The following is a 12,513-nucleotide window of genomic DNA, read 5'->3' as shown; positions in this document are numbered from 1 at the left end:
GAGCCCACGTAATCAGGTATGGCATTATCTTAACTTGATTACATATGCAAAGAATCTGTTTTCAAATAAGATAATATTCTTAAGTACCAGGGGTTATGACATATATTTTTTGGAGACACAATTCAAACCATAACAGCAGGTTGTCATCTTTAGCCTCTCCATTTTTAACAAAAGAATCAACCAATCTCTCAGTCTTTAAGACTGGAACCCTTTTTGATTTTAATTGAGATAAAATGACATGTCAAGTTGTATTGGTTTCCAGTGTACAGCATACCGATTCGATACATGTACATACTGCAGAGTGATCACCGCAGTAAATCTAGTTAACATCTATCACCACACACTGTTACAAATTGTTTTTCTAGCATTTGTTGAATTTGGTTGGCTAATATTTTATTGAGAATTTTTGCATCTATTTTCATCAGGGGTATTGGCACATAGTTTTCTTTTCTTATAACATTCCCGTCTGGGTTTAGTATCAGGATAATGCTGGCCTCATAAAATGAGGTTGGAAGTATTACTTCCTCTTCTGTTTTTTGAAAAAGTTTGGAAAGCTTCACTCTTCAAATGTTCGGTAGAATTCACCAGTGAAGCCATCTGCTCCTGGACTTTTGTTTGTTGGGAGGTTTTTGATTACTGATTCAATCTTCTTACTAGTAATCAGTCTATTCAGTTTCCCATTTCTTCCTGATTCTATCTTGGTAGGTTGTATGTTTCTAGGAATTTATCCATTTCTTCTAGGTTGTCCAATTTGTTGCTATATAACTATTTAAGTAGTCTCTTATGATCCTTTGTGTTTTTGTGGTATCAGTTTTAATGTCACCTCTTTTGTTTATTATCCTATTTGTTTGAGTCCTCTCTTTTTCTTGGTGAGACTATCTAAATATTCCTCTATTTTGTTTATCTTCCCAAAAATCCAATACCTAATTACATTGATCTTTTCTATTGTCTTTTTAGTCTTTATTTCATTTATTTCCATTTTGATCTTGGTTATTTCCTTCCTTCTCCTGAGTTTTGGATTCATGTCTTTTTCTTTTTCTATGTCTTTGAGGTGTAAAGAAGTTAGGTTATTTATTTGAGATCTTTCTAGTGTATTCATATAGGCATTTATTGCTATGAACTTTCCTCTTAGAACTGTTTTTGCTACCTCCTATACATTTTGGTACATTGTACTTCCATTTTCCATTGTCTCAAGGTATCTTTGAATTCTCTCTTTATTTCTTCTTTGACCCTTGTGTTGTTCAAGAGCACACTCTCCACATGTTTGTGAATTCTCAAGTTTTCTTTCTGTAATTGATTTCTAGTTTCATACCATTAATATCATTGTGATCAGAAGTGACGCGTGATAGGATTTCAATCTTCTTACATTTATTAAGACTTGTTTGGTGGCCTCACATGTGAGCTGTCCTGGAGAACGTTCTGTGCATACTTGGAGCAAAGTGTATTCTGCTGTTTTGGATGGAATGTTCTGTAAATATATCTTAAGACCATTTGATCTAACTAGTCATTTAACTGCAATGTTTTGTTTCTTTATTGATTTTCTGTTTAAACATCTATCCTTTGATGAAAATGGAGAACTGAATTCCCCTGCTAATGAAGTATCATTGCATTGCTGTCCGTTTTTCCCTTTTGGTCTGATAAAATTTTCTTCACATATTTAAGTGCTCTGATGTTGATTGTATCAACATTCTTAAAAGTAATAGCCTGTTGGTGGATTGACTCCTTGTCTTCATACAATGACTCTTTAGTCTCTTATTACAATCTTTGTCTTCAAGTCTATTTTGTCTGACTTAAGAATAGCTACCCCAGCCTTCTTATCCATTGCGTGGACTATGTTTTTAGTTCCTGTGTTTTCAGTTCTGTACATTCATAAAGGTGAAGTAAGTCTCTTCCAGCAACATATAGTTGGGTCTTTTTGTTTTATCCATTCAGCCACTCTATGTCTTTGGATTAGAGCACTTAATCTGTCTACATTTAAAGTAATTTATGACTGGTATGGACTTATTAACATTTTGTTCATTAATTTCTGGCTGTTTTGTAATTTTTTTCTACCTTCTTGTCTGATTTCCTCTTTTGTGATTTGTTGATTTTTCTGAATTGATATGCTTTGATTCCTTTCTCTTTATTTTTGAATATCTAATATAGGTGTTTGCTTTGCAGTTACCAGGAGGCTCGCATAAAATATATTTCTTATAACAGTGAGTTTTCAATTGATAAGAATTTAAGTTCAAATGCATTCTAAAGTTCAACATTTTTGTTCCCTCTCGCACATGTTTTATGTGTTGATGTTACATTATACATCTTTTTATTTTTTGTAACTATTAACAAATTATTGTATTTATAGTTATATTTACTTCTTTTATCTTTTAAGCTTCCTACTGCATTTATAAGTGATTAACTCATCACCGTTACAACATTAGGTTATTCTGAATTTAGCTACATATTTCCCTTTACCTATGATATTTATACTTTTATATGTTTTCCTGCTACAATTAGCACCCTTTTGTTTCAGCTTAAAGAAGTCCTTTTAACATTTCTTGCAAGGCTAGTCTAGTGGTGATGAACTCCTTTATTAGCTTTTGCTTCTCCAGAAAACTCCTCATCTCTCCTTCAATTCTGAAGGACAGTTTTGCTGCATAGAGTCTTCTCAGTTTGTAGGTTTTTTCTTTCAGTCCTTTGAATATATTGTGGCACTCACCTCTGGGCTGAAAAGTTCCTGCTGAAAAATCTGCTGATGGTTTTATGGAGTTCCCTTGTAACTAGCAAGTTGTTTTCCTCTTGCTGATTTTAGGATTCTCTGCTTTTCTTTAACTTTCAACAATTTAATTATAACGTACCTTGGCGTGGATCTCTTTGTATTCATCTTTTTTGGATCTGCCTAGACACTCTGGATCTGGATGTTTGTTTACTTCCCCAGGTTACAGAAGTTTTCAGCAGTTATTTCATTAGTTATGTTTTCTGCCTCATTCTCTCACTCTTCTCTTTCTGGCGCTCCTGTAGCATACATATTAGTCTGCCTGATGTTGTCTCATAAGTCCTTTAAGCTATCTTCACTCTTTTGCATTCTTTTTCCTTTCTGTCCTTTTGATTGGATGGATGCCACTACCCTGTCTTTGAGTTCACTAATGCTTTCTGGCACACTATCTGGTCTGATGTTGAACCCTTCTATTAAATTTTTCAATTCAGTTATTGTATTCTTCATGTCTGAAAATTTTTTGGACACTTTCTTATATTTTTATCTCTTTACTGAAATTGTCACTTTGTTCATGCTTTGTTCCCATGGCTTTGGTGAGCATCTTTATGACACTTTTATTGAACTCTTTATCAGATAAGTCACTTATCTCCATCTCCTTAAAGTCTTTCGGAGTCTTTATCTTATTCTTTCCTTTGGTACGTGTTCTTTTGTTTCTTCATTTTCCTTCACCCTCTTTGTTGTATTCTGCACAGTAAATAAAAGACACCTCGCCGTCCTAGTTTTGAATTAATAGTCTCATGTAGCAGATGATTGTTATCATTCAACTCTGCCCTAGCTCTCAGATGTCTTTCTATACTTTGTGATTGTCCAAGCAGCTTTCTTTGTACTTAGTGACTCCCAGTAGTTGAGGGTATAACAAAATCTGTCAGTTTCCCAAAGGAAAGGATCTCAGTCAGCACCTAGATCAAGGCTCATTGGAAGCCATACCTTCAGGTAGCAGCTTTTAGAGCACATAAACATGCGTCTTTCAAGAGAAGACTAGGAGATTGGTGTTTTTGTCTGCACTGAGCATTAGGAGTATAGCCAGCTAAGAACTATTTCTGTGCTTGCTACCATCCCATTGAACCTAAGAATACAAGGTCTGATGTCTACCAGGGCCAGGTTATCAAGGGATGAGTATTCTCCATGACAGCCACAAAAGCCCGGGCACCAGGTGTGTTCACAAGCTCCTTTCACAGAGACACTGGCAACCTTGGGTGAAGCAGAGGTTGAGTATAAAGGTGGTGCACACTGGCATCCCTCATCTATGGAGAAAATTGAACTCAATCCTTACATGTGTGTTCAATTAGAAGTTTACCCCTCACTCCATAGCTATTAAGACAAGCAAATAGACTTCTTTCACAGAAACAATGGGCGCCTTTCATTCTGTTGCTTCTGTACCGGCTCCTGGGGGTAAAACTCAGTAAGGTTGCATAATGGCTTTATGAACAGTCTCTTAGTTCACTCTCACCTTGCGGGACTTCTACTTCATGATCTTGAACCACAACCTCACCTGTCTTTGAGATTCCTAAATTTAATGTGTTTCAATGTGGGTTTTTCCTTAGCTCTCCTCTTTGGAATTCTATTTGCTCTTTTAAACATAAATTTCTATTTATGGTCTGAATTTCAAAAAATTTATCTCCAATATCTCTTCAGGCATTTCATCATCTCCATATTTATTTTTCTCATTCTTTAAGTCCTATTATCTGAATTTTAATAATTTTACTTCTGTCCATCATCTCTCTCCAATTTTGCTGGTCTCTTTTGTTTTCTTTTCCTTCTTTCGTATATGAGATTTCCTCATTCTGTTCTTCCAGTTCACTAATTCCTGTACAGATGTACCATTGTACTTGTTACCTACTGTGGTATTTATTAAAACAAATATATATTTTATGTCATTTCACCTTGGTTCTATTTTTATTTATTGTTTTATTTGATTCATGCTGGTAATACTTTCTCTTATTTCTTTGAAGCCATTTACTAGGCTCATTTTATATTTCTCCATTTTTGTTAAATTTTTTAATCTAGCATTTTTTTCTTTTTATTGAAATGGCTACTTTCTTTAAGTGCCTTGTGATTTGGGGCCTGTATGCTCATTTTCCCCTCTGAGTATTAAATCCTCTCTGAGATGTTGTGTATTGCAGAAGACCAGACCCCATTTTGTGTCACCCAGAGCAAGCTCTTGAGGTGAGGATGGTATCAATCCTGCAGTGGAATGGGAGAGTTGGGGAAATAACTGCCTGAGGTTGTTAGTCATAACCCTTTACCTTTTTTCTCGGCCCCTTACAAACACAGGGCTTCTATGTTGCTCTGATTTTATGGCTGAGGACACTTGGAGGAAAATTATGTCTTGCTGAAGTTGTAGGGTAAACACTGTGTCCCTCAAGACAAAGCAGTGGAGAAGCTAGATCAGAATCCTCACACTTTCTTTCCAGTTTTAACGACTATAATTGTGCTGGGAAGTCCTCTTCTTCAGCCCCTACTACCATCATACATGTATACACCAATACCTCAGGATTTCTTACAGTTTCTCTATTTATCTTCTCTAAATTTTCTGGGATTTATCTTGGAAGAGAGAGTCAGTGTTCATCATAATTCAGCTTCTTGTTTAGGACCAGACTCTGTTTTTTTGTTCCTTTTGTCCTTTATCTCTTGCTTATATTTTGAGAATTCTAAGTATTGAAAGATATTGGTCATATTTATTGCATATTCCATGTCTAAAAATTCAAAAATCCAAAGTCTTTATGAATCTGATTCTGCTCCTTTGTTTATCCCTTGTGCTTACTCATGATATCTTATTTCCTTGTGTGTTGATATGATTTTTGACTGTGAATTGCTCATTCCATTGAAACTTTACCTGTGGGAAGGTGACATATAGCTGTGGTTCTACACATATGATTTGCATTTATTTGTTGATCTACTTAGATGCACTATCAAATACTTTCAAAGCAACACTGAATGAGAAAGGACAATGGAGGATTATTTCTTTTAAATTAAGGGGAAAAACTTCAACCCAGATGTTTTATCCAGTAAAATGGCCATTTAAATAGAGACGCATGATAAAAACTTCTCAAATATATAAAGCCTCAGAAATCAGACAAGCAAATGCCTACGTTAAAAAGGAACAAACTAAAATAATGTTATGATTGAATCACATCTCAATAGTTAAAAGAGCTCTAAATGAACTAAGCAGTGCCTCTCCCAACCCCACATTTAAAAAACAAAGGCTAATGGGGGAAAAATCTTCAAGTTTATACTGTTTAAAGAGAAACACCAAAACATAGGGTTATAAAAAAGATAAAAATAAGAAAATATTCCAGGCCGGTGTTATGATTTTAATATCTAATGTAAAGGAAAGAACAGGAATGCTTCTCCACCCGGTTCCAGGGCACCATTCTCTCTGTAGAGTAGACACAGTGAAGATAGCCTTTCTTCTGAAATATCTAAATTGCCACCACCTCAGTAAAGTATTGAACAAGCTATTTCTAGGCTCTGAATTATTCCAAACTCTCAGATTCTCTTCCTCACTGCTTGTCGTCTATCTGAGATAAGCGGAAGGGAAGGTCCACACTTCCTAAGTGAAATGTTATACCACCCTGTACTGCTGCTTCACTTTGGGATTTCTGTATTTATCACTAGATAAATGGATAAAGAGCCCAAGTGTGGAAAAGGAAAGGGAAAAGGGCAGAAACAAAATGAAAGATAGAGAAGACAAATACAGAATGACAAACAAGAACTGAGAGAGACAGTAGATATATACAGAGATTTCAGTTAAAAAGTACAGATACATACAGTAAATGTGAAAACAGAATGAAAATAATAGGGAAAACAATAAAATGATGGGAACAGGGATTCTCAAAAGCTCAAAATGCATTGAAGCAATTACAAGTAAAGTAAAATATAGGGCCAGACTGTACAGATGGCAGGTTGTTTAATTATTCTATATTGAAGAATATTTCACTGCTTGAAAGGCCCTTCACGTACATGGTCACCTAACACAAAAGATGGGACATATGGAATACAGACATCTATGTTTCCACCAAAAGTCAAGGGTAACGAAATCTGAATACTTTCTATTGAGGACATCCAGTCCCTCACCCCTCTCCTCTGCAGGATGTGACTCTGGAGATTCTCGAGTAAGCAGAGTTTTCATAGACAGTCCCATTGCTTCTATGAAGTTCTTGAAGGATCCTCCCAAACTATTTCATCTTGGAAGGAATTTTCTGGAATCTAGAGAAAATTACATGTAATTAGGCTAGTGGGGAAATGATTATGAGCACTATAACCCAAGACATGTGGAAAAACCCCCGGATCACATGCTACATTTCCACCATCCATTCCCTCCCACTCCCAAAACAAGCACTTACATTTTCACACACACACAAGACATTTGCATTAGAAAGCTTCCAAAATTTAGTTTACTGTGTCTTCTTTGATCATTTGACCAATGAGTGAATCTGTGTTCAGGATGCTGAATACATAGGAAATCTTATAACAATTTGAGCCCATTTCTATCTTAACACATTAAAATTCTATTAACTTTAGTCATTATAGGACTATCCTTATAATTCTTATGTAATTAAATTATGAAAATTATTGACATCTTAAAATTGAAAATTATAAACACAAAACTTATAATCACACTGAGGAAATCTTTGAATGTACAGCATGCTAATTAAAGCATTAAGCAAGGTTGATTGTCATTTCTTAGTAATCATTAGCCTCGACCTAGTGAGAGTAAAGGCTTATTAAAAGGAATTTAAAAAGATATTCCATTATTCCTTGGAAAGAGCATAACTTTGAACTCTGAAAATCTAGGTTCACATCTTGATCTTGTTATTTAGAAGCTGTGTCACTTCAAGCAAGGATTTAACCTCCCTGTTCCAGAGTGAGCTCAGCTGTAAAATAAGGATGATATTGTCCCTTAAGGTGTTGTAGTAAACAAATAAGATAAAAAATATGAAAATGCCTTACAAATTGTAAATCATTGTGTAAATGCAAAGAATTATTAGCATTTCTAGCCAAAATCATGCTTTTTCTTCAGTCCATTTCCTCAGATCACCTTCAGTCATGCCATGCTGTTGGCCACTTCCTCCTTGAAACGGTCTTCATTAGCTTTTATAAACTGTTCAACCCTGATGTTCTCACATGTCAATGGCCATTACTTTTCTGCTTTTTCGAAACCAAAAGTCCTTTTCCTTAATTCTCTTTTTACCCATTTCCTCTTCAAAATGACGACGGTACTTTGGTGAACCACCAAAGAATTGCCAAAAGTATATCAAGCTCTGAACCCTCTCTCCAAGCAGAATTCTATATTTCCATTGCCATTCCTGACACATCTACTTGAAAATTTACATGTACTCTGGTTCAATAAATCCACTGTTTCCCTCTCCCCAACCAAAAGTAGCTGTTTTAGTTTCCTGTGGCTGCCATAATGAAGTACCACCAACCGGGGTACTTAAAACAACAGAAATTTTTTCTCTCACGCTTCTGGAAACCAGAAGTCCAAAATCAAGCTGTCATCAGGAACACACTCTCTGAAGGTTCTAAAGGAAAATGTGTTCTATGCCTTTCTTTCAGCCTCTGTTGTTGCCAACAATCCTTCTCATTCCTTGGCTTGTACATTTATCTTTGTTCCAATCTTCGCCTCCATCATCATATGGTGTTCTCCCTGTCTGTGTCTTGTCTCTGTTTTCCCTTCCTAGAAGGACACCATCCATATCAGATTAGAGCCCACGTAATCAAGTATGGCATTATCTTAACTTGATTACATATGCAAAGAATCTATTTTCAAATAAGATAATATTCTTAAGTACCAGGGGTTATGACATATATTTTTTGGAGACACAATTCAAACCATAACAGCAGGTTGTCATCTTTAGCCTCTCCATTTTTAACAAAAGAATCAACCAATCTCTCAGTCTTTAAGACTGGAACCCTTTTTGATTTTAATTGAGATAAAATGACATGTCAAGTTGTATTGGTTTCCAGTGTACAGCATACCGATTCGATACATGTACATACTGCAGAGTGATCACCGCAGTAAATCTAGTTAACATCTATCACCACACACTGTTACAAATTGTTTTTCTAGCATTTGTTGAATTTGGTTGGCTAATATTTTATTGAGAATTTTTGCATCTATTTTCATCAGGGGTATTGGCACATAGTTTTCTTTTCTTATAACATTCCCGTCTGGGTTTAGTATCAGGATAATGCTGGCCTCATAAAATGAGGTTGGAAGTATTACTTCCTCTTCTGTTTTTTGAAAAAGTTTGGAAAGCTTCACTCTTCAAATGTTCGGTAGAATTCACCAGTGAAGCCATCTGCTCCTGGACTTTTGTTTGTTGGGAGGTTTTTGATTACTGATTCAATCTTCTTACTAGTAATCAGTCTATTCAGTTTCCCATTTCTTCCTGATTCTATCTTGGTAGGTTGTATGTTTCTAGGAATTTATCCATTTCTTCTAGGTTGTCCAATTTGTTGCTATATAACTATTTAAGTAGTCTCTTATGATCCTTTGTGTTTTTGTGGTATCAGTTTTAATGTCACCTCTTTTGTTTATTATCCTATTTGTTTGAGTCCTCTCTTTTTCTTGGTGAGACTATCTAAATATTCCTCTATTTTGTTTATCTTCCCAAAAATCCAATACCTAATTACATTGATCTTTTCTATTGTCTTTTTAGTCTTTATTTCATTTATTTCCATTTTGATCTTGGTTATTTCCTTCCTTCTCCTGAGTTTTGGATTCATGTCTTTTTCTTTTTCTATGTCTTTGAGGTGTAAAGAAGTTAGGTTATTTATTTGAGATCTTTCTAGTGTATTCATATAGGCATTTATTGCTATGAACTTTCCTCTTAGAACTGTTTTTGCTACCTCCTATACATTTTGGTACATTGTACTTCCATTTTCCATTGTCTCAAGGTATCTTTGAATTCTCTCTTTATTTCTTCTTTGACCCTTGTGTTGTTCAAGAGCACACTCTCCACATGTTTGTGAATTCTCAAGTTTTCTTTCTGTAATTGATTTCTAGTTTCATACCATTAATATCATTGTGATCAGAAGTGACGCGTGATAGGATTTCAATCTTCTTACATTTATTAAGACTTGTTTTGTGGCCTCACATGTGAGCTGTCCTGGAGAACGTTCTGTGCATACTTGGAGCAAAGTGTATTCTGCTGTTTTGGATGGAATGTTCTGTAAATATATCTTAAGACCATTTGATCTAACTAGTCATTTAACTGCAATGTTTTGTTTCTTTATTGATTTTCTGTTTAAACATCTATCCTTTGATGAAAATGGAGAACTGAATTCCCCTGCTAATGAAGTATCATTGCATTGCTGTCCGTTTTTCCCTTTTGGTCTGATAAAATTTTCTTCACATATTTAAGTGCTCTGATGTTGATTGTATCAACATTCTTAAAAGTAATAGCCTGTTGGTGGATTGACTCCTTGTCTTCATACAATGACTCTTTAGTCTCTTATTACAATCTTTGTCTTCAAGTCTATTTTGTCTGACTTAAGAATAGCTACCCCAGCCTTCTTATCCATTGCGTGGACTATGTTTTTAGTTCCTGTGTTTTCAGTTCTGTACATTCATAAAGGTGAAGTAAGTCTCTTCCAGCAACATATAGTTGGGTCTTTTTGTTTTATCCATTCAGCCACTCTATGTCTTTGGATTAGAGCACTTAATCTGTCTACATTTAAAGTAATTTATGACTGGTATGGACTTATTAACATTTTGTTCATTAATTTCTGGCTGTTTTGTAATTTTTTTCTACCTTCTTGTCTGATTTCCTCTTTTGTGATTTGTTGATTTTTCTGAATTGATATGCTTTGATTCCTTTCTCTTTATTTTTGAATATCTAATATAGGTGTTTGCTTTGCAGTTACCAGGAGGCTCGCATAAAATATATTTCTTATAACAGTGAGTTTTCAATTGATAAGAATTTAAGTTCAAATGCATTCTAAAGTTCAACATTTTTGTTCCCTCTCGCACATGTTTTATGTGTTGATGTTACATTATACATCTTTTTATTTTTTGTAACTATTAACAAATTATTGTATTTATAGTTATATTTACTTCTTTTATCTTTTAAGCTTCCTACTGCATTTATAAGTGATTAACTCATCACCGTTACAACATTAGGTTATTCTGAATTTAGCTACATATTTCCCTTTACCTATGATATTTATACTTTTATATGTTTTCCTGCTACAATTAGCACCCTTTTGTTTCAGCTTAAAGAAGTCCTTTTAACATTTCTTGCAAGGCTAGTCTAGTGGTGATGAACTCCTTTATTAGCTTTTGCTTCTCCAGAAAACTCCTCATCTCTCCTTCAATTCTGAAGGACAGTTTTGCTGCATAGAGTCTTCTCAGTTTGTAGGTTTTTTCTTTCAGTCCTTTGAATATATTGTGGCACTCACCTCTGGGCTGAAAAGTTCCTGCTGAAAAATCTGCTGATGGTTTTATGGAGTTCCCTTGTAACTAGCAAGTTGTTTTCCTCTTGCTGATTTTAGGATTCTCTGCTTTTCTTTAACTTTCAACAATTTAATTATAACGTACCTTGGCGTGGATCTCTTTGTATTCATCTTTTTTGGATCTGCCTAGACACTCTGGATCTGGATGTTTGTTTACTTCCCCAGGTTACAGAAGTTTTCAGCAGTTATTTCATTAGTTATGTTTTCTGCCTCATTCTCTCACTCTTCTCTTTCTGGCGCTCCTGTAGCATACATATTAGTCTGCCTGATGTTGTCTCATAAGTCCTTTAAGCTATCTTCACTCTTTTGCATTCTTTTTCCTTTCTGTCCTTTTGATTGGATGGATGCCACTACCCTGTCTTTGAGTTCACTAATGCTTTCTGGCACACTATCTGGTCTGATGTTGAACCCTTCTATTAAATTTTTCAATTCAGTTATTGTATTCTTCATGTCTGAAAATTTTTTGGACACTTTCTTATATTTTTATCTCTTTACTGAAATTGTCACTTTGTTCATGCTTTGTTCCCATGGCTTTGGTGAGCATCTTTATGACACTTTTATTGAACTCTTTATCAGATAAGTCACTTATCTCCATCTCCTTAAAGTCTTTCGGAGTCTTTATCTTATTCTTTCCTTTGGTACGTGTTCTTTTGTTTCTTCATTTTCCTTCACCCTCTTTGTTGTATTCTGCACAGTAAATAAAAGACACCTCGCCGTCCTAGTTTTGAATTAATAGTCTCATGTAGCAGATGATTGTTATCATTCAACTCTGCCCTAGCTCTCAGATGTCTTTCTATACTTTGTGATTGTCCAAGCAGCTTTCTTTGTACTTAGTGACTCCCAGTAGTTGAGGGTATAACAAAATCTGTCAGTTTCCCAAAGGAAAGGATCTCAGTCAGCACCTAGATCAAGGCTCATTGGAAGCCATACCTTCAGGTAGCAGCTTTTAGAGCACATAAACATGCGTCTTTCAAGAGAAGACTAGGAGATTGGTGTTTTTGTCTGCACTGAGCATTAGGAGTATAGCCAGCTAAGAACTATTTCTGTGCTTGCTACCATCCCATTGAACCTAAGAATACAAGGTCTGATGTCTACCAGGGCCAGGTTATCAAGGGATGAGTATTCTCCATGACAGCCACAAAAGCCCGGGCACCAGGTGTGTTCACAAGCTCCTTTCACAGAGACACTGGCAACCTTGGGTGAAGCAGAGGTTGAGTATAAAGGTGGTGCACACTGGCATCCCTCATCTATGGAGAAAATTGAACTCAATCCTTACATGTGTGTTCAATTAGAAGTTT

The sequence above is a fragment of the Equus asinus genome, chromosome 8 (genome assembly GCF_041296235.1).
Source record: "Equus asinus isolate D_3611 breed Donkey chromosome 8, EquAss-T2T_v2, whole genome shotgun sequence".
In the NCBI taxonomy this organism is placed as follows: domain Eukaryota; kingdom Metazoa; phylum Chordata; class Mammalia; order Perissodactyla; family Equidae; genus Equus; species Equus asinus.
Note: the sequence above shows the minus strand (reverse complement) of the source record.